The sequence below is a fragment of the Myotis lucifugus genome, unplaced genomic scaffold (genome assembly GCF_000147115.1).
Source record: "Myotis lucifugus unplaced genomic scaffold, Myoluc2.0 scaffold_3, whole genome shotgun sequence".
Taxonomy (NCBI): domain Eukaryota; kingdom Metazoa; phylum Chordata; class Mammalia; order Chiroptera; family Vespertilionidae; genus Myotis; species Myotis lucifugus.
Window position 1 is genome coordinate 12,942,263 of NW_005871051.1, and position 23,262 is coordinate 12,965,524.

Here is a 23,262-nt window from a genome sequence, read left to right on the forward strand (position 1 = left end):
ATTCTTTTTGAATACCCTAGAGTGCCTTAAAATGGATTTAAACTGGCTGTGAGGATTAGGTATATGGAACTGACATATTGGAAAATGTAGGAAAGTCAGACAGTGTCTCAGCACAGGCAGAGTTAAATTCAGTTTTATAGTGTTATAACCAAGCAGAACTATAAAAGAGAAAGGTGAAAATTGAAAGGTGAAATCTAAGAAGCTAACTTAATGTGGGATTTATGCTAATTGATGAAATTAGTTAAAGGGAAGAATAGAAATGTTTGAAACTGGAGGCCCTGAGGTCCTCTTGGTGAATCCTGTGATGGCAGGGATGGCGATAAAAGGAATTCTTTTCTTTTTGAAAACGATGCATTTTACCTATCAGTTGCTATTTTATATATCAGCACTCAAAGTTTTTTGGTGATTTAAAGATGTTACCAAAGGTTATTTCTTTGAAAAAGTTTCTCTAAATTTTATAGTATATGCAATATAGTACAGTATATTCTTTTAAAACTAATCCAGCGCCAATCAAATATGCAATGATGAACTCACCCTTAAGAATAGTGTGAGCCCAGATGGTGTCCTGTTCTTCTGCTATTACTGACAATAAAATAATTTTTCTATCTTAGCTATTTCCCCTCAGGTTGCAAAGATAGTGGAGAGAGAGCTGGCTGTGAGGGCCTGAGCTCATTGCCACAACTGTCATCTCCTGGCAGCCTACTCTCCTTTCCTCTGCTCACAGTAGCCAATGAACCCATCTGCCAAAGGCAGGAAGCCTGGCTATCCTGCATTTCTCCTTTACTCTAACACCCAGCACACTTCTGATCTCTAAATGCTACTTATTATACACTAGAGGCCCAGTGCATGAATTTGTGCATGGGTAGGTCCCTCGGCCTGGCCTGTGATCCTGCAGATTGGGGCCTTCTCGCCCACTCCGGATGGGGGCCAATCAGGGCCAGCTGGCTGGCGGGGAGGGACTGAGGGAGGTTGGCTGGCTGTGGGAGGTTGGCTGTGGGAGTGCACTGACCACCAGGGGGCAGCTCCTGCATTGAGCATCTGCCCTCTGGTGGTCAGGGACTGGTCGACCAGTTGTAACGGTTGCTTAGACATATATATATATATATATGTACATTCTTATATTCTTTGCATATCTTGGGTCTTTGCCTTCCTTGCCTTTACTTCTCTTACTGCTTCTTTATGATCTCCTTATATCTCAACTAAATGATAGCAATAAGTCTCCCTGCTTCAAGTCCCACTGAATTCATCCTCTGTGATACTGTGGGAGGAAAGGAGATCTTTCTAAACTACACTCTGAACCTGTCACTTAATTATTATATTGTTTTAGTTGCTCCTAATTCACCCAGAGAATGAAATATAGATCCTTTAACTTGACATGCAAAACCTTAGTCATTTTTATTACTGCTTTACTATAATGAACAACTAGATTCTGTTTACCAACATTACTTATCTATCATCTATCTATCTATCATTAGTCTATCTAACTACCTATCATTTATCTCATCTCTTTGTTGACAACCCTCTTCATTGCAAATAGTATTGGTATTATTGTCAATCAATTGTCAGTATGGCTAACATCAACAAATCAACAAATGACAAGTGCTGGAGAGGATGCGGAGAAAAGGGAACCCTCCTGCACTGCTGGAGGGAATGCAGACTGGAACAGCCACTGTGGAGAACAGTATGGAGTTTCCTCAAAAAGTTAAAAATGGAACTCCCATTTGACCCAGTGATCTCACTTCTAGGAATATATCCCAAGAAACTAGGAACACCAATCAGAAAGGATATATGCACCCAGATGTTCATAGCAGCACAATTTATCGTAGCTAAGATTTGGAAACAGCCTAAGTGTCCATCAGCAGATGAGTGGATTAAAAAACTGTGGTACATCTACACAATGGGATATTACGCTGCTGTAAAAAAAAAAAAGGAATTCTTACCATTTGCAATAGCATGGATGGAACTGGAGAACATTATGCTAAGCAAAATAAGCCAGAAGGAGAAAGATAAATATCGCAGGATCTCACTCATTTGTGAAATATAATGAACAACATAAACTGATGAACCAAAACAGATCCAGAGATAGAGAAGCATCGATCAGACCATCAAACTTCAGAGGGAAGGTAGGGGAGGGTGGGGGTAAGGGGGAAAGATCAACCAAAGGACTTGTATGCATGCATGTAAGCCTAACCAATGGACACAGATACCGGGGGGGGGGGTGAGGGAATGAGTGGGGGGGGAGCAATGGGGGGATAAGGACACATATGTAATACCTCAATCAATAAAGAAGAAAAAAGATGTTCTACTCTCCTTTTGCCAAGTGGAAGGCACATGACCCAAGATAGACCCAGTCAGGCTCTTTCTGAAAACTTGAATTTTAGATGCTATGATGAACAATTAGCATGTCCCTGCATTCTTCCTATCGCCTTGCTTTGAGCATGGCTTTACTCTTCATGGAATCCTCTCTTATCTCTGCACTTCAACTCACACTTTGGAATTTTGTGTAACTCCACTCTGAAATAGAGATACTTCATTTGTACTTCACTGCCCTTAAATTTCAGTATGCTATTTCTGACTTATTTTTCTATGTGTTCCTCCAGAATGTTAGCTCCTTGAATGCAGGGAGTAATGAACAGACGTAAGGAGGTAAAAGGCAAGACATGAACTCAGTGGCAAATTAGAAAAATGAGAAGAATGAACAAACAGTAAGATGCAGAGAACTATAGCGTGCTGAAAGATTCTAGTTAGTGCAGCAAAACATAGCAGTTATCTTCCAGACTGGGGAGGAACTTTGGGAGAAAGCATATGAGATGGTTATTAGTATTAGTCACTAAATATCTCTAAGTTATTCCCCTCCCAGGCATGTGATAAAACTGTTCTTCCTAGGGCCCTCGTGGTTTTGGCCATGAGTTGTGAACAGAAGTTATTTATGTCACTTCCAGGCCAGAGCAGTTAACTGCGGGAGAGGGAGCATCCACAATCTCTCTCTTGTTCTGATATTGGCCACAGTAGGGAAGGAGGCCACTCCATCAGACTGAGGATCAGTGATGAGGGGACACAATGGGCACGTGCTATTAGACAGGAGTGAATTATTGCTGTTTAAAGTTGAGGTTTTGGAGCTGTTAGTCAGCAGAGCATAATCTGTCCTATCCTGGTTTCTCCTGAGTGAAACCAAGCAGATAGACACAGAGTGGGATGGCCAAGAAAAAGGACAAAAAAGAAGAAATGAACAAAGACCCAGACTCGATTTTATTTAACAAACTTTATCATAAGCTACTTAAATCTGATTTTAATTGTATTTACATTTAATAAATTGCAAGCAGCATGATGTACTCTCTGCCCCATTAAGAAGGAGGAGATGCTTTGCTTCTCTTGCTGCTGGAAGAGCCACAGACAACAATCTTCACAGCCCTCAGCCTGTCCTGCCTGCTGTAAAGAAGGGGCATTTCATACACTGATTGTGTTTACAAAGCAAATCATACACGTTAAGGGGAAAAACAAAAGGAGGATGAGAGCAAAAGAGCATGAGAGAAAGTGAGCACAAGAGCGAGGACAAGAAAGAGTGTGAGTGATTTCACCCACACCTGCCCAGCCCCTCCCAGGGATATATCCACCTATAAATGATGGAGGTACATCAGGAAAATTACTCTGCAATTGGCATTTCACTCATCAACAAGCAAGTAAGAAAGGTATTTAATGACAGGTGCTTATAAAATGTAGTTCTCACTGTCCTATGATCATATTACATACGCAGCCTTGTAAATCTCTGGTAGGAGGCCTTCCTTAAGAGAGGGTGGCAGAAAGTGCTACTAATTATACCTGCAGTATACAGAGAAACACAGACATTCTATTAATGTTTAAACAAATGTAATGTCTGAAGAATAAATCTATGCCTCAAAGCAGAATTGTCCAGCATTAAAGTAGTCCAAAATACAACCAATAAATGTAGCTAAATGCAGCAATTATGTAACACACTGATTTTCTCAAATTCTTTGTATTGCTAGATACGCACAACAAAGCCTCTGATTACAGCGAATAGAGAAGTGGAAGACTGTCTCAGCATCTGGGGCTTGTAATTAAATCTCCTGGTTTATTTCCAATCAGGCTTTTTTATGCTAGTGGCTTGAATACTACAATTGCAAAATTAGTTATATTTAAAATTGTGTTAAAGTATGACTAAAAGAAAATGAAAGATCCTTTATTGCAAATATTCATTTTGATAAGCACTGGGTTAGGTCCACTATTCATTATCAAGATTGCTGATTGATTCATAACCTTAATTCCTTATATGTCAGCTGGCAATATCTACCACATGAGAGCAGCGAGTGAACGCTAGCGATTTAATGGGAGTCAACTTGCCGGGGATAATCTTATTTTAGTGGCATTATCAGACTAACTATCAGAGAGATATCATTAACAGGGTTCTCTTATCATAGCGACAACTGCCCTGGCCTCATTTGCTCCTGAATTATTCTGGTCACATAGCTTAATTTTCCATCCGTATCTTTTAAGATGAGAGAGGAAGAGAGAGAGAGAGACAGAAAGAGAAAAAGAGATTTTCCCTAGATTAATCCATGTCCTTGGAAGACCAAGATTCAGCAAATGCATACAATAAGATACAGTTAAATGTATACATAGATAAAATGTTGTTTATTGGTTCTTCATGAAGGAAGAATATAAAGGTGAATATTTTTGAGATTTCAATATGCCCTGATGAATTTGGAGTATAGATTAATAGATTTCCAGTAAATTTATTGTTATAACCAATGAGTACACCCTTTCTATTTGGAGGAAAATAAAGTTAATTTAACCAAAACTAATCTTTCAATACAGATTCCAAGCAGTTCAAAACACCTGTTTGAAGGCATGAAGTAAATTTCAATTTATCATGTGACAAAACAAAACTATGTATATCCATCTTGTAGATTAGTTACCTATAAGCTCTGTCAGCAACTCTACTCTTCCATTCTAACAAGAAATCACACCTCTTAATGCTAAAAACTTAAATTAGTTTCTCAAACTAGTTTTTGTTATTGCCTATGAGAATCATATAGAATACTGGTGTATATTGGATACGCCATAAATAGTGATTTACAGTTAAGTGTATACTGGAACTCAAGAGCATTTTTTTTTCATAAGTTGGCTTTATTGTTTCTGGACAACAGTTATTCTTGCCAAGCATGACCTTGGTTCAGGATCTGGATTTTGTTTTATAACTGGGACAAGTCTGCTTTTGGCTCTTTTTCATCATTCTTTTGCTTAGAGAAGAGTAGAAAATGTGTGCTCTGTGAGAGATATTGAATGATAGATACATCATTGTGTGAATGCTCTGCCAGTCTTAAAGCTGAAAATTATGTTGAATGGTTTATTGGAGAGCTGATCAATTGGCATTGGTTTCAATTTTCTACCTTATCCAAATGTTGACACTCAGTAAAATGTCATTAATGTTAAAGGTAAATACTAGATTATATTGCTACCCAGGGATGGCTCTTCCCATATATCCTTCCCTATACAATATTAGAGAGTGTGCTGGGGGTCATCTAATAATTTTACAGAATTATTAGAGGGCTAGTACACTATCCCTTCTGCCCAATTAAGACTTCCATAATTCCATCCATAATGTCTGATGAGATATCCTAACTAAAAACTATTGAAAGACAAAATTTGCATTGAAAATGATGAGTGATCACAAATAATTTCTACTGTATCATAGGCTGAATATACTGATTGTATGCTTTCTCCCTTCTAATAAATTTGGAAAACAATCATTATATAATTATTAAAATATTTTAAGAATTTTTAAGCAACTATTATGCTCTGAGAACTCTGCTTAGCAATTAAGCTATATTATATATTATTATTTATCTCACACTAATAATGGGAAAATTGAAAATTAGAGAAAGATATTTTCCTTCTGCAAAAGTTCTACATGAAGAAAAGAACAAAAACAAACAAAAACCTCTGTTCAGTTGGATAAAGCAGATCTCGTGGCCAAACTCATTATAATTAGAATAGGGAGTCCCTCAAGGACCATCTCATCAGGAGAAGGCAACAAATGTTTTCATATAAAACCCTCTAGCCCAGCAGGTGTGGTTGAGCATTGACCTATGAACCAGGAGTTCATGGTTCCATCCCCAGTCAGGGCATGCCCAGGCTGCGGGCTCCATCCCTAATGGGGTGCATATCTGGAGGCAGTTGGTCAATGATGTTTCTAACTCTCTCCCCCTCTCTCTTCCTATCTGAAATCAATAAAATATATTAAAAAATAAAACCATTATATCGTATACTAAATATAATGCTAGATGAGCAAATGCCATCAGAGAAGATAGGAAAGGGCACTTGATAACTGTACTGCCTGCTGGAGACAGTGAAACTTTCATAGAAATGATGAGGTTCATAAGGAAAAAGGGAGCTTCCAGGAAACAGGAACAACAGGTAGAGAGACACAGTGATATGAAAATGCCAGCTGTGTTTTGGGAAAAAATGAGCAAATCAACTTGATTGGAGCATACATTTGCCTCAGAGCTTATGGGAGACATAGCTAAAAGTGTCTTTCTGACACTCTTTTAGGCAGTGTGTGTGTGTGTGTGTGTGTGTGTGTGTGTGTGTGTGTTTCTGTGTCTGTTGGGTCTGTGTGTCTCTATGTGTGACACTGGGAGAAACAAAAAAAGAAAATCAGAATTTTTAAGTTCCATAGCAATGGGAACATTGAATTAGGTTTTACAAAGATAATCTGACAGCAATGGAAGGGGGGGGGGTTAAAAAGAGAAAGGAAAAGGTAATATCTAAGGCAACAAATTCTCACTGGTGTTCATTGCACAGTCAAAATAATAGTTAAGGCAACTCTAACATAAGACAAATGCATGAAAGTTGGAGAGATAGAAATATTTAAGGGAGTTTTAGGATTAAGTATGAAAATGTTAAGGGTTATTCTTCTTTTAAACAGAGATGCTCTAAATATAAAATAAAGTTTTGCAAAGTAAAAAGAAAGGATATTTGTTAAAAAAAAGTTTGCTTATTGAAAGTACAAACTTGGCCATGCTATAAATGGAGTGTTAGAATTTTTCTTCTAATATGCATTACAAAAGGATGTACACAGGTCCATTTTATGGGCAAAAGCTGGACAACATAATATCGACTTTGTTTATAGAAGTAGTTAGAACTAAGCGTAACCTTATTATGGAGAAGAAAGGGGGCAGACATTATAGGTAACTATTATTTTGCAAGTAGTTAAAATGAAAAGATTTTTGAAGGCGTTTGTTAAACTAAGGAAATTGGACAAGACAAAACAAACAAGAAGACACAAAATCTCATTTCCTCAGGAATACACTAATTGCTTGTATTATGCCATGTGTAAAAGTAAAATACAAGCTTTGATGCTTCTCTCTCAAGGTTGTTTTGTTTGTGGATATTTTTTTTCTGTAAAAATCTGAAAACCCAGTTGCTTGTGCCTCCCACATACAAAACGCTTCCAGTGATATATTTAAGAAATGGGATTTTCCCCTTTTCTCCTACTCTTAACAGCATTTCTCCAATGTTCTTTTTTTAATACTTCATTTTTTAGAGAAGTTTTAGGGTTACAACAAAATTGAAAGGAAGGAACAGAAATTTCCCTGCCCCCACACAGACATAGCTTCCAATTATCAACCTTACTTACCAAAATGTAAGTTTCTTACCAAGAATAAACCTACATCGATACCTCATAATCATCCCAAATTCATAGTTTACCTTAGGGATTCATCCTTGGTACTGTGCATTCTTCGCGTGTGATTAAATGTAAAGCAATGAGTATCTGTCATTGTAATACCATCACAGAGTATGTCACTGCCCTCAAGATCCTCTGTGCTTTGCCTATTCATCTCCCACCTCTCCGACCTCTGGTAACTACTGATCTTTTTATTGTACCCATAGCTTTGCATATGTGCTTTTTAGATTAGCTCCTTTCACTTAGTAGTAGTCAGTTTAGTTTACTCCATGTCTTTTAATGGCTTGATTACTCATTTATTTTTTATTCCTGAATAATATTCCATTGTATGAAATATTGGAAATTCTTCCTCAGGTACTTGATTTAGTTTCTGTAAATTTGCTTAGAGTATTATAATCAATCAATGTGTGTTCTTTATCAAATATGTAAAATGGAATTGAAATTACTAGTCATATATATACATATATATATATATATACATATATATATATGATTAGAAGTCCCAAATTTCCTATTATTAAATTTTTAAGCAAGTCGTTTTGTGTGATGAAAAATAAATAATTTAAGTATACTTTTCTGAATCTCTGAAAGAATCAGTTGCCCCAAATTTTTTAACCTGTATATTTTTATTTGAAGCTAGATTTTTTGAGTTAATGGGCTCATGCTGTTTCTAAATCAATATCAGTTTCTGGAAAATCTACTCTAACATAAAAAACCCCCTATATATTTTGCTTCTTTTCTGTGAAATTTGGTATAACACCAGGACCATCAGTTATCTATGTAAATAAGTTTTATTCTTTGATATTAGATATTGAATTTTAAATATTTAAATCTTCATAAAACTTGAGAGTTTAAAGTCTTTAGAAACAACAGAATTATTGAAAGTTCAAATTTTTGCTTATACCTTATACATTTTACATGTATATTTTATAATAGAATGATTTACCTTAATTTTTTAGAGATTATTACTGGGGTTCTATGTCCAAACTTACAATATAAAACATGATTTGGAAAATAAGCAATTGACAAAAATATCATTGTACTCTATATGTTAAGAGTGTGATATATGTCAGGTGCTAAAGTGGGCATTTAATCTTACTGTTTTATTTAAGACTAGTGGCCCGGTGCACAAAATTCGTGCACTCAGGGTGTGTGTGTGGGGGGGCTCCCCCAGCCTGTCCTGTGCCCTGTCTCAGTGAGGGAGCCCGCAATCCATTGCCCCAAAGAGGTAGGCCCTGCCCACCCATCCGGGGCTCCTCGATGGATTGCCCCAAAGAGGTAGGCCGGAGCCGGGGGAGGCCTGCGGACCCCTGGTGCAGGCACACAAAGGCCCCGCCCCCAGACCAGGCTGCGTGGTGGAGGGGCCTCTCTGTGCACCTGCGGACCCCCAAGCCAGTGCAGGTGGGTGGGGATGTGAGCCTCATGTCCCCGGGCCTGTTGCTGGGTGGGGATGTGAGCTTAATGTCTTTGGGCTGGCGCAGGGGGCAGGGACATGAGCCTCATGTCTCTGGGCCAGCCCAGGGTGCAGGGACGCAGCCTGCTGATAGGTCGTTACATGACGGTGTCCTGACCAATTTGCATATTATCCTATTATTAGATAGATGCTCAACAGCCTGGCAAAATGAAATTATTGTCCTCTTATTATAGATAAATAAATGAGTTTTAAGGAGACATACCTATTTTCAAATTCACTCAATTGGTAAATAACAGGATTGGGAATCTAACTTAGATATAATTCTTTTCATTGCAATATGGAAAAACTACCTATCCCATTACTGAGTGATAGGAAGCATTGGGTATTGAGCTGATACACGTTGCTAAAATGAAGTGTTCACATAAAGCTGACAGTTGTTTTAGAGAAGTTGCCCAGTATCTTTCCTGATGGAGTCTCTCTGAAAGGGTAGTAGAGCTGGAAACAGGAAAGAGGCCACAGCAGATGACAATACTTGATCAGGCCCTTCTATATTAGACCTGGCCCCTCTTATAAGAACTATCATGGTCAGATCAAGAGGTGAATTTTGAAAAAAATATTCTCAGGTGAGGATTAACAACAACAACAAAAAAAAGGTAAATTGTAAGGTATATTTAGTATATTGTGGCATATTTAGGGAATGCATACACATATAATAGGAGCCAACAAGACAAACAGTATAATTGAGGAGTAAGTCCTGAACTCTGGATATGCTATAAAGTACATATTTATTTATGAGGTTTTCTGGTAGCTGACCCAATTTTGTCTGATTCTACCTGTCTTTTTTAGAAAACAACTAACATGTACCGATTAATAGCATTTGCTTGATTGTTTTTAAATTTATCTTCATTGTTGAAAGTATTGCAGATGTTCCTTTTTTTGTTTGTTTCCCATAGACCCCCTCCACCCCACACGGACCCCTCCCAGGCCTTCACCACTCTATTGTCTGGGTCCAGGGGCTAGGCATATATGATTCCAGGCTAATCACTCCCCACTCCTGCACCTGCCCCCCCAACCTTCCTTCTGAAATTCATCCATTTGCTTCATTTTTCAATGCCTTATATATAAAAGTTAATTGAGTGTAATATATTTTTGACTGTTAATTTTCTATATAAAGAAAAGCAAGATATTTAGATGATCAGGGAAAATAATTATATTTAAATTTTATTATTATTCAAAAATAGCCAAGAAAAAATGGAAAATGAAGGCTCATGAAGAAGGAACTTTATTATTAGATATCAAAATGTATTACAAGGCTTCATAAACATGTGATTGTTCAGAAAATAAATCATCGTGCCATAATGTATGTGATAAAGGTGAGATTTTTTAAATCTGCACGGAAGGATGTACTTGTGAACAAATTGTTCTAGAGCATCTTTTCATGTGTTTTTTGGACATTTGTTTATATCTTTTTGTGGAGAAATATGTATTCAAGTCTTATGCCCATTTTAAAATTGTGCTCAGAAGCACCATAAGCCTCAGCTTCCTCATCTGTAAAATAAAGGCTTCTATAGGCCAAACTCATAATACTTTGTACAAATTAGATATTTATGAAATACTAGTTTCCTGCTCCCTTGTCTCTTTGAGCTTGAGTTCCTGTAAAATAATTATTTATTCTAGATAACTTAGAAAGTTATCAGTCTCAATCACCTGATTTTAAAAAATAGAGCACGATTTAGTTAATGTACATATTCTAGATCAAGAAGTGGTACGATAAAATAAAAAAGAGAGCTTGATCTATGTGGATATCCAAATCTATTGCTTTCTTGGGAACCATATGAAAGCCTTGCTTTGGAGGAAGAGGTACATTCAATAGCAGAAAAATATAGTGCTCTTTTAAATCCCCGAGTGGACCATCCACAGCCTGCCTCTCTCTCTTCCTTAGATATGGCTTTAGATTCTGCGTTTGATATAATGGCTCTGGGCAAGAAAAACGCATCTCTGATCCTTGGGGCACCTGGTACATCCCTGTGCCCCTAGAGGAGAAGGGATCAGAGTTAAGCATGACTTACAAAGGGCAACAACTGAACGGTAGAGTCTCAACGGTGCTTGTAAAGCACTGGGTCAAGAGAAGAGGACCTAGAGGATTTGAGGAAGCAGTGAGCTCACTTCTCACTCACTGAAAGGCAAAAATATAGGCGATAATCGGCAGTTTGGGGAAAGATTTGGGAAAAGACATTCTGAAGTGGTAAGAAAAAAAGGCAGGAAAGTGGACAGACAGAAGAACAAATTTGAGGGTGTTTTGTAGGCAGAGATGATGGTTTATTAATATTTGTAAGACGTGCTATTTGTTGGTTGGATTCTTGAAAATCTTAAAGGAGGGAAATCTGAGGGATGTCCATGATTGAGGGAAGCCAGGATCATTGTCGTCTATGTGGAGCAGTAACTAGAGATAGGGAACTGTGTCATAGTTCATGCGTTCTCTCTCTCTCTCTCTCTCTCTCTCTCTCTCTCTCTCTCTCTCTGATGCATGCATAATGCACACACACACAAGCACACAACTCATGAAGAAAGCATTATTATCCTCTTTTTAAATTTGAGAGAATTGAAGCTTATAGTTTCTTTCCTCAGAAAGCAAATTGAGTAAGTACGTGAATAAACTAAGCATTCCCATTCAAGGTTGTCTTGCCCCAAGTTTCCCAGACCCTCCTTTATCGCCTTGAGACCCCCTCTTCTAAATACTCTTCTTACTGAAATTCTTCTGATGATGATGATTCTTACTGACTTGGTATGTAAACAATTAGAATTTATTATTCCTTCTCCATGTTTTATGTTTACTAGGCAAGCAGTGTGAAAGTTGCTAATCCTATCTAATAATAAACAAACATTGTAATTGACCGTACCTTCGCTACGCCTCCCATTGGTTAATCAGCGTGATATGCAAATTAACTGCCAACAAAGATGACGGTTAATTTGCATACATAGGCTCCAAGTGGTGGAACGAAGCCTGACAGCCCCAGAACTCGGCCAGAGAGAAGGCCTGGGCTCCAGGTGCCGGAGTCAAACCAGTGCCAGCAGCCAGGGGAAAGGAAGGCCTATTGCACGAATCTCTTTGTGCAACAGGCCTCTAGTCCTATATAATAAAACCCTGTGCCAGCAGCCAGGGGAAAGGAAGGCCTATTGCACGAATCTCTTTGTGCAACAGGCCTCTAGTCCTATATAATAAAACCCTAATATTCAAATCAACCGAATGGCAGAACAACCGGTTTCTATGATGCACACTGACCACCAGGGAGCAGACGCCCAATGCAGGAGCTGCCCCCTGGTGGTCAGTGTGCTCCCACAGGGGGAGTGCCACTCAGCCAGAAGCCGGGCTCATGGCTGGTGATTGCAGCAGCAGTGGTGGGAGCCTCTCCCGCCGCCTCCACTGCAGGCAGGCAGTAAGGAGCGAGGGGTCCTGGTCTGCAAGAGGGCGCAGCCCAGGCTGAGGGACCCCCTCCCCTCCAGTGCATGAAATTTCTGCACTGGGCCTCTAGTATTTATAGAATACCCTTCATAGCACTAATCTATTTACATAAGTATTTCATTGAGTAATACTTTAAAGAAAACAGAAAATATAAAGTTATGACAAATGCACATAAAACAGAGAACTGAAGATATCTAGTAATGTTTTAATTCTCAAATAGTATAAACAAATAAAAATAATACTGATATACGAAGATATTTTCAAGAAGTTTCCTGCAGGAACTGTTGGTAAATTCATTCTTTATTGGTCCAGAAATAACATGATGATATCATTTAATAATTGATGTTTTAATTTCTTTACACAAATGGTATTTTTCTTTTTTGTCCCTCTGTTATCTCTTTTCTCTGGCACTTTTCAGTGTTCTTTTGATTGGATAATTAATAGCATGGGTGTTTATTTAAAAGTGTTTTCTGTCTCAGGATACTCTCAAAAAACCCCATTATTATTGTGGAAAAGTGCACCTCAACAATTAACTGTTAAGTGCTGGTGTAAATTCAGGCTCTATATGGTTAGATAAATGAGGCTGTCACATATATAATTGCCAGGCAAAGTGGTTACACTTTTGGCCATTTTCATTAGTTTGCTAACACAGCTTTCTGTTCTAAAATGATAAATCATTTGTTAAGAAATAGGTCTTCCCTCTGGAGCGAAGGAATATGTTTTCCATCGTTAATATAGACTGTTCGAGGGGTTCAAAGAGAAGGGGGGATTCTTAATGGTGAAAAGCAATGTCTTTGTTTCCTCTATGATGCAAGCCCCTGGTGGATGATTTATAATTATTCATGGACCAAAATATTAAATGAAATGAGATTTTCATGCTCCAGATGACATAGTCACAGCTGAATACTATAACCCCAGAAAAAAGTAACCCCTGAGGTAGCAGAAGTTCCAGTCTGTGTGAAATGTGCAAAGAATGTGTTTTAAGAACAGGTCACCTTTCAATTGCTTTTAAAAAGCCTCCTGCCTTTATGCTGTGTCTACAGGGAGCCTCTGATTTTAATGTTTGAATCAGAAGCTTTTCCTTTCCTTCTTTCTTTAAATTTTTATTTTTGCTTGCAACATGACAGTGACACAAATGTTTTTAATGGGCAAATTAATATAGTCTCTGGATAAACCCATGGTACACTCTGAAAACAAATGAGTTAGCAGTCCACCTTTTGGTTTGCAGCAATTAATTCAAAAACCTGAGGCTGGGTGAGCTTTGGTAGTGAAATGTCCACATTTAGTTCGGGAGTTGCATTTACTAAATGCTGACTGCGTTTTCATGATATTGAGATTTTCCCTTGTAGCTTGTGACCCTTAAGGAAGAAAAAACCATAACCAGTGAATGAGGAGACAAATGGTGAAGTTTGCTGATATTGTATGAATGAAAATAACTGCATTGAGGTCTAGATGTCCCCCAAATCGGGACTTCCAACGAACATTTGCATATGTGATGGGTTCACAGAGAGCACTCTTAATTGCCTGATTTCTTTGAATTTTGGAGTAACAATTTTCTACTACTTTTGACCTTTCATGTTATTTGGTGTGTGCTTGATTTCCATTGTAGGCAGAAGGTTTAACTGAAGCCTTTAGTTTACAGTTGTCCTTTTTAGGAAATACAATTCCCAGAAAGTCCAGGAATATCTCTAAGGGGAGAATAATTAAGAAAAATGAAGTAGAAAAACCCAAAAATGCATTACAGGGAGCTGTATTTATATTCAGAATGTTAGTGATGTTTACTAAACAAAATAATTTATTAGAGCAAAAAACTACTTGGTCATTTGGCAAGATACTCAGAATATTAACCAGGAAAAAGAATAATGAAGGATGTATAGAAATACATTTCATAGAAAGTATCTCAAGGAATAAATGTGTATTTAGGAGAGTAGTTATCTCCTTCTCTCTCTCCTTTTCTCTTTTCTGCATTGGCCTATCTTGAGAGATTAATATCCTATATAATAAAAGCCTAATATGCAAATCAAATGACTGGTCACTATGATGTGCACTGACCACCAGGGGGCAGATGTTCAACGCAGGAGTTGCCCCAGCCCACAAGCTCCAGACCAGCCAAAGCGGGTGCCAGGAGGGGAAGGGGGGCAATCGCCCAACTGGTCGCCCTGCAGAGGGAGGCGACCAGCGGTGGCAGAGGGGCAGGGCTGGTGAGCGGGCGGCACCAGGCTGGCCAAGGTGGGTGCCAGCGGGGGACCCCTAATCTCCCCGCCAGTTGCCCTACAGATCGGCCCTGATCACTGGCCAGGCCTAGGGACCCTACTCGTGCATGAATTTCATGTCCCGGGCCTTTAGTAGCTAACATATAGGGTTAAATAACTAACATATAGGATTTTTATAAAAATGTGACAAACATTAGAGGAAAATTCCATGGTAACAAAATTTCTTGTTATGATACCACCTGATCATTATGGGATATCACTGAAAACAATAATAAGTGACACAGAATTTATCTCAATTGAATTGAGATCTGGTGGATAACCTCAGAGACTTACAGTGCTGTAGGACATAGTCCAATGGGAGACCCGAGCTGAGATTAAAAGCAAGAGTAAGAAGAGAGACTATATTTAAACGTTTATTAAGCATTTCATCCATTATAGATGCAAGTTGACTCTGTGTGGATTATTCTACTAACAAAGAGGTTAGATTTAGAAGAGGAGACATTTGAAAATAAAACCATAAAATCGTTAATAAAGCTAATTACATTGTAATAGTTTGGCGAATCTTCATTCATTTTTAATGTCCTTCTTGAAAATGTCCTCTTACATTTTTTTCTATGCTCCTCAGCTCTTTCAATGATCTAGTTTAAAATTCATTCTTGCCAGGGAAATTTGCATATTTAAATTATTAGTAAGAGAATGGCTTCTCATTCCCTCAATGTTTAAATAGCCAGTTTGGCCTATATTAACTGCCATGGATAAGAAAACTGGGCTGGACAAGTATTCGAGAATCCAAAGAATGAAGGAAGGAAAGAACTGAGGACTTCCTTTATCCTTATCATCAAAATACAATTAAACCACTTTGGTTGGGAAGATGGATGACTCGAAAATACTGAGAGAGCCACCTGGCCAAACTGGGGTGGGAGCATGGGGACTCTTCTCTGCTCCAGGCACTCCCCCTTGACAGTGTCATTATATTGGAATCACATTCTTTCTCTCAATCTACCATGCTGATTTCATTCTCTCTTAAGCAGATCACACAATCTATCTATGCATTCTATTCATTTTTTCCTGCCCACCCAAACCTCCTCTTCCATCTATACAAATCCTGCCCCCCAAACACACACATGCATGCGCACACACACACACACACACACACACACGATTTGGGCACATTTGAAGTTACCGTCACTATAAATACCAGTTTAAAGGTGAAAAAATATATTTTTAAAAAAATAATGACTCCTGAGTAGTTCTCTTTATTATATTGTACAACCTATTCAAAATTCTAGGCTGCATGAAAATTTAGTGTATGTAATTTCTGATTACCACTGCCTCCAGTAACTAATTGTTTCAAATAGGTTTCAGCAAAATAATTGAATTAGAATTAGAATGAGTGCTTATTTGAAGTCAACATTCAGGCTTTATTTCTGAGAATAGTGCTGCCCTTAATGATGAAGGAAAATACATAATAAATGACTGTTGTGATGTTTCCAAATGAATTTGGTTTTGTAAGATGTGCAGGCGTAGGAAGTGAATAGAGATGAAAGAGAGAGAGAAAGAATACTGTCTTTGTAGCAATCTGAGGTTAGCCAATGTCTCAGAATACATTTTGGGAGCCAGATGTGTTACACTTGTTTATTGGGAAATTCTCTTCTGTACCACTCAGGCTCACAGGAGCGAGTAGAAGACACACTTTATCATTCTTTGATGACATCCTGCACTCTGACTCAAAATGGCTTCTTTAGATGCTAATGTGCCTTCCTTGCAACTGTTTCCTAGAGCAGATTCCCTGAGCGGAATTCAGTTTGCTTCCTTAGTGGAAGATGATTTCCTGATCTTCATTCAGAGAAGCCTTGTTTCTAGCAGGAGTCTCAGGTGAGGCTCTCGTTTTACAATTTACTTTTATCTCCTCACTTGGAAGCAGATCATATTGTAGGATTTTTTCCAGTCTTTTTATCATTGATGTGAGAAATTACTCTAATGCTGCTTAGAATTGTATTACTCTCTAGAATATATGTAAAGAAAATAATGGCCTTTGCAAAGCTAAATCGTTTGGGTTTTTCCTTGTCAGTTTTGGTTCTAGTTTTGTTACTAAAACAAACAAACAAACAAACAAACAAACAAAACCACCCACAAACAAACCTATTGATGTTTAGAATTCAATCAATGGGTGTACATTACAGTTAACTGTTCCAATGTCTCTAAAATTGCTGATATTCAGTATAGTTATTCTGAGTCCTTTCAGGCTTTTGATTTGAAAAAGATAAAGACAATAAAATATGGCTGTGCCTAGAATAGGCCTAGTTTGGATGCCAGCTGTATACAAAACAAGCTTCTAACCACAACAGTTCTCTCATTTGTTGATTGAGAAGGTTGGAACAATTTTTTTAACAAAGAAATCAATGTTTCCACAGGAATAATTTCCTTTGGGACTTCTTGACATGGTTGTGACATGCAAAAATGATGGATGCTCATTCTGAAATATTTCAGCAACCAGACCTTTCATTTTGAATTAAATACTGTATTTTGTGTTGCTTTGTTTTCAGTAAATCAAACGCTGGGCTGCAAGTCAGGACCCCTGGGATCTGTTCTTGGTCTCACTGCAATTTGATGCATTTGGTACTTTATTGCATTCAACTTAACACTTTGTGGCACACTTTATTGTTTTTAAGTCTAATTATAAAAGAATTTTACCTGCCTAATAATATTGAAAGTAGATAAGGTCGTATAATGCAGGAAGTATCTCTCCAGATCTGGGCCTGGAGAAGACACTTGATAAAGATTATTGAATGAATAAATGAATCAGAGGAAAAATGAATAAAATAACAAATGAATGCACTATTTTATATATATATATATTCTACCATATGTAATCTCCTATGGTGTGGTAGATACAAAGAAAGTGAGTTCTTTGCTACTTCCCTTCCTTGGAAACTCTGTGGCCTTAGTGATTTGCTGAAGGGTTATTCTTGGACTTCTCAGGGTAGCGTAAAAGAAGTCTTGCATAACCTGCCTTTTTCTGTTGGAACACTTTCCCTTGGAGACCAGTCACCATGCAATGAGGGGCTCAAACCCCATGGAGATATCAAACCCCATGGAGATAACAAATCCCCTGGAAATATCAGATGCTGGTTCTCTTTGGTAGCCCCAGCTAAACCCCCACCTGAGAATCAGCATCAATTGAGTTCAATCTGGAGAGAGAAACCACACAATTATTTGAGCAGGGAAAACGTAATATATAGAATCATTAACTATCACAGAAGAGTGGAGGGATAAAGGATGGACTAGTATGAAACAAAAGAATATAAAGACTATTGGATGATAGCAAGTACAATAGCAGCTATGTTATATAGTATGATATATATTAGTCATTACCACTAGGACTGAGATAGAGTGCCAGAAAGAGCCAGCTCCCCCTGCCCCACCCTGCCCCTCACCTGGGATGAGATTCAGACTAAGAGAAGGCACAGCTACTGAATAGCAGAAAATTTCTGGAAATTACCAGAAATCTGTCCTCTAGGGACTCAGGGGAAACTGCTCATGGGGTGGTGTCTGGCCAGACGTGCTCTACTACAACACTACCCAAGAGGAGTGCTGGGTGAAGCTGCAGCCGCTGGGTGCTGCTGGCCGCCACACCCTGCAGGCACCAGGTGCTGGGGGAGCCGTGCACACTGCAGAAGCCTGCTGAGCAAGCACATGGGACAGGAAGCAAATCCCTTTTCTCCTGCAATGTCTCTCTAGTGCCTCCTACTGATAAAGCTTCAGTGACAGCTGGCAAACAAAATATAAAGATTCAGTTTCAGGCAAAAAGGAAGGATTGGGAACGGGGTTAATAAATTGATAACTGGTGCACCATGCACATGCGCCATCTTGTTTAAAATGTTTTACAACTGGGTTACATGGAATATAATAAATGCTTAGTTAATATAAAAAGATAAAAATAGTTTGGAAAATGTCAGTTTAACCTGACTTTTGCTTGTGTTTATGTTCAGAGAGATTTTTTGGGAATATTTGATGATATATTTTCAATATGAATCTCCAAGATATGAGAGGTGAGTCGGTTATTCAGGTGGTCCAGCCAATGTATTTGATTACAGAATTTGAGAGCTTTCTTTGGAAAGGACTAGATGATACTGACATTCCCTTTCAGCTGAAACGGACTCTGCATTGCCAGGAGGAGTGGTATGTCAACATGTTGAGTTAGAGATGTGTGCCTTTCTCCTACCGCCTCACTTGCATCCTCATGATCCTAGTAATGATTTCAATGCTAAGTGCATGCATTTCCATTCCATAGCTTGGTAAGAAAGGAATTGTAGAGGTGACAGCATGCAGACAGGAACTCAGGGGTCTCTGTGTGTATCCAGATTTGGTTATTTTTATCAAATACAAGAGCCCTATCATCCCCATGTATGAGGGCACATGGACTAGGTAGTAACTTGCTTTTCTACTTAGATGTCAAGGAATCATATGCCAGTTAAAATTGTTAGTGGTTCTCTGTAGAATATACAGGCATTAGAACTAGAAGGTTTGTGTGTTGTGTGTCTATTGTATTTTTCTAAATCACGGTAAAATGCACATTTTAATCTTTTAACCTTCTTGAAATGTACAGTTTGATGGCATGCAGTACATTCACATTGTGGTGCATCACAAGTATCCATCTCTAGTACTCTGATCATTTTGCAAAACTGAAACTCTATACCCACTAACGAATAGCTCCTCATTGCTGCCTCCTCCAAACCCCTGGCAAACCCGATCCTGCTTTGCAGACAGAAGATTTTAATTTAGTGCCACGTGTTACCATTTGCTTCGTTTCTTGATCTTACACAAATATTTTCTATGCTTCTGTTCTCTTTCATATAAAATAACAATAAAAATATCTACTCTGAAAAAAAAGCATCTTCTATGTGGGAGCACCAGTTTATTCATTATCTATCTATCTATCTATCTATCTATCTATCTATCTATCATCTACCTATCTAATCTATTTGTCATCTATCTACATTTGTGAGTAAAATATACATTTACATAGGTATATGCGTAGTCCTATTAAATACATGAATTTCTTTAAACAAAGTAATTGTTATCTTTTATATTATTCACAGGAGTTGTTTTACTAAAAAAAATCTCTCAAATTCTGGGAACTCTCTGAGTGAAGTCAGGAGCATTAAAAGAAGCAGAAGCTATTATTATTATTAAATGATTTGTTATTTTCTTAACTAAATTTTCACTAAATGTAAGTCATAGCCAAGGTTCCTTAAACTATTTTACTCATTTATGCTTTTTTCTTTTTACTCTAGGGAGTCTGGTAACTATTAACCTGTGATATTTTTAAAGCTGTTTTTGAGGCTGGCAATACAAATTTTGAGAATAAAAACTTATGTGATGTCTCAAATATTGGTTATAAACAGCAAAATTTAAGACAATTGAACAGGTTTGATTTTTTTAGAAAGCTCTTGGAAAATAATTCTCTTTCCTTTTTATGTACTGTGCCTGCTGAAATCTCTAAGCTCTCATTTCTATTAAATGCAATCAGAACAGTCTCCAGCAGAGCTGTGGAAGACCAAATATTTTGACTTTTGGAAAATTTGCCATGTTCAAATATTTTTATATGTAATTGAAATTGTCATCTACCCCCTGAGGTTACATTTTATAAATGTCCAATGTTTTATCAGGACATTTCTCAATTTGGAGCCTAAGATCGTTTATTACCAATCAACAGAGGAAATCTCTATTACCATAACATTCATCAATATATAATGACGTTTCATCTGCTGTTGTGAATAAACTGTTCCCTCCACTCTCCTTTTATCATGAATATAATTGTTAATTTTCTCTTAATTTTCCACTTATTTTATATTATTTCATCCTTGCCTCTATGAAATGGAATGACCAAAGTTCTGAGCGTAAAAATAAACCCAAAATTTCACTCTGCAGTTTCATTTGGTGAATGGAGATAACACTCTTGCTTCTAGTTACTTATCTCAAAGCTATTCCTGTATATTTAACTTTCTACCTCAAATATATTACATCTTACCTGTAAAAAATTTGGACATTTTTGTGACTTTTTAAATACTAGAAAGAGAGATTTTACACAATAGAGTACCAAGTTTCTATAAAAGGCAATTTTAAAGCTGCATACATGAGAGAGTGGGAACTATAATTATAAGTACCACGAGGCTACCTTTGCTAATTGCTTTTTTCTTTATGGGCTTAGCATTTTCCTTGTGCACAGAATTACCCAGAGAGAGTTGAACTTGGTATCTCTATATATGTAGTAGATCTTCAGGCAGGAGTACCAATCAGAATAAGCTAGATTATGAGACAGTACCAAATTACCATGAAATCTCAGTAATATAACGTTCTTACTCAAATTTTTGTCTACTGCAAATCAGTGGAGGGACTCCACCCATTGCAGCCCCTTAGAGATCCAGGGAAATAACCACCATTTTGAACATTTTTAGAGGAACAGAAATCTCTACAGAGTCTCCCATGAACGATTATATGTGCTAACCTGACAGTACAATGTGCCACGTGTGTTTATGACCCGTTGGCCAGAAGGAGTCACACAAGGGATGTCTTGCCTCCTCCTAATATTACACAAAGGGACAGGGAATTGCAATGCTGCCGTGGGACTGGATAGTGAAGAGCCAGAAGTAGTGAGTGAACAGCAGGAATGACTGCCTCTGTTTTCATGACCAAGTGCTCGGAGAAGCAGGAAAAACATGGTGTGTCTCTTTGCCATATCCGCCCCTGCCCTTCTGTAGCCTGAAGCAAACAGCAGACACTGACAGCTGGCGGGAGAAGAGGCACAGGAGGAACCAGCAGACTGCTTCTTGCCTGAGGGTTGATTGAATCCTGCCAGCACTGAGGCACAGGGATGATACACCAGAATGAATACACGAAGAACACTTTTCTTCATCCTTTTAATAGTGGTGATCACAGGCTCATCTCATTGCCCCTTTTTCTCACTTGCATCCACAACACAGACTTCAGGTTGTTTGGTGCTATCAAATATTATAGAATGGTGAGGAAAACAGCAGAATTACAGTATGCAAGGGGATGGTTTGACATTCATCCATTAAATATGGCCTTTTCCCTACCACGTCCAAGGGAAAAGTACCTTGAGAAAGAGTGTTAGGATGGAAAACGTTTAACAACTTTTTTCCTAATAGAGAAACACAGGTTTATTGGGTTTGCCCATATCTGTGGTGTAAATCCTCCCACCATGGGAGTTGGGAAGAGACACCCACAATTGACGGACTATGGCCAGCTAATAGGAGTTAGGGCCAGCATTGCACTGAGAGAAGGAATTTTTCACAGGGTTTTCCATAGCGTGTACCCATTTCCAAAACTATACTCCTTTCTGTATCTCTGTCGGCACACACACAAACACATACTGCATAACAAAAATAAATTCTCAGACGCAACACATAAACTCCCAATAAGGCAGGGGAACTTTCTTAAGTGTTCCATTATTTTTAAAGCCTTCTCTTAAACAACAGTGTTGATTTAAGATATAATGATATAATCCCCCAAAGAATTAATCGCCCCCACCTTGAACTCACTCCCTTTTTAGATGTCTTGGAAATAGAAAAACACCCATCTCTGAACCATAGGTCTCTGTATGGCTGCTCCCTTTGCTACAGAAATTCCTGATTAAGGTTTTGACTGTTGGGGAGGAATGGAGATGGAAGGTTTAATCTTTCCATTTGCTTCTTGGTGCCCCAGAGTGCATAGCTCATGCAGCCCGGCATTAGCTCTCTACTTCATATTCTGAACCTAGAGACCAACCCACCCGGGTGAACCATCTCCTCATAACTGTCATGTCTGCACTCAGTCCAGACTCCTTGCGGTGTCCTGGATACGTCACAATCATTTAGATCTCTGCTCTTAGTTCATGGAATTATTCTGTCTCTAATATATATTTCTACTCTTCTAAAACTTCACGAAATTCAGAACCCTCTGTCCAGTTTTGTCATTGAGACACCTCACTTCTACTTATTTATGAGTGTAGCTAATTCCCCTTCATAGCAACTACTTTATATCACAAATGTCCAATTTTGCTAAAATTTCCCTTAAGCCATATCTGTCAATGTGTTCTGTTTGTTTTATATATAATTACTTTATGTAAGTCTTACTTCTCCAAAAGATTATAAATTCTTGATATTATGGACTGTAATTCTCTTCTATCTCCATTACATTTAGCATGGAGTTAGGTTGATATTAAGCCCTTAATAAAAACTTCCAAAATTAAATTTCATTCCAATAATATTACTTATTATGACTCCTGTGTCTTAAAATATGAGAAACTTGAGATCAAGTGCTGCAAATCTTAAAAGCTGCAAAATATAGTTGAGTACAAGCTGGAATTCTATAACTGTTGAGTATTGAATAAATAAATTCAGACAGAAAGCAAAATTAATAAAATAATATTGATAATGATTAAATTTTGTTGTAGCTTAGGGGT